The sequence below is a fragment of the Haplochromis burtoni genome, unplaced genomic scaffold, assembly GCF_018398535.1.
Source record: "Haplochromis burtoni strain Fernald_Lab_line unplaced genomic scaffold, NCSU_Asbu1 Contig_15, whole genome shotgun sequence".
NCBI lineage: Eukaryota > Metazoa > Chordata > Actinopteri > Cichliformes > Cichlidae > Haplochromis > Haplochromis burtoni.
The window spans coordinates 747,693-747,998 of NW_024582376.1; positions in this window are offsets into that span (position 1 = coordinate 747,693).

Genomic DNA, 306 nt, shown 5'->3' on the forward strand with positions numbered 1-306 from the left:
CCCCCCCTCTTTTTTATTGGAGATATATTTTATTATTCCCTGCTTGATTCTTGCAGGAGATGAATGCACCTTCTTTTCGAGTGGAAAGGAACCCTGATGGAACCATGCTTCTCCATTATTATTCTGACCGCAGAGGACTTTGTCACATTGTTCCTGGTTTATTTGAAACATTTCCTTTAGAAATAACAATTTTGAGCTACATTACTCTCATTCTTAATATGGAGTATTTGGATCTAAATACCAGTGTTCTCTTTTGTAGGTATTATTGGTGCTGTTGCTAAGGATTTTTTCAACAGTGAGATAACA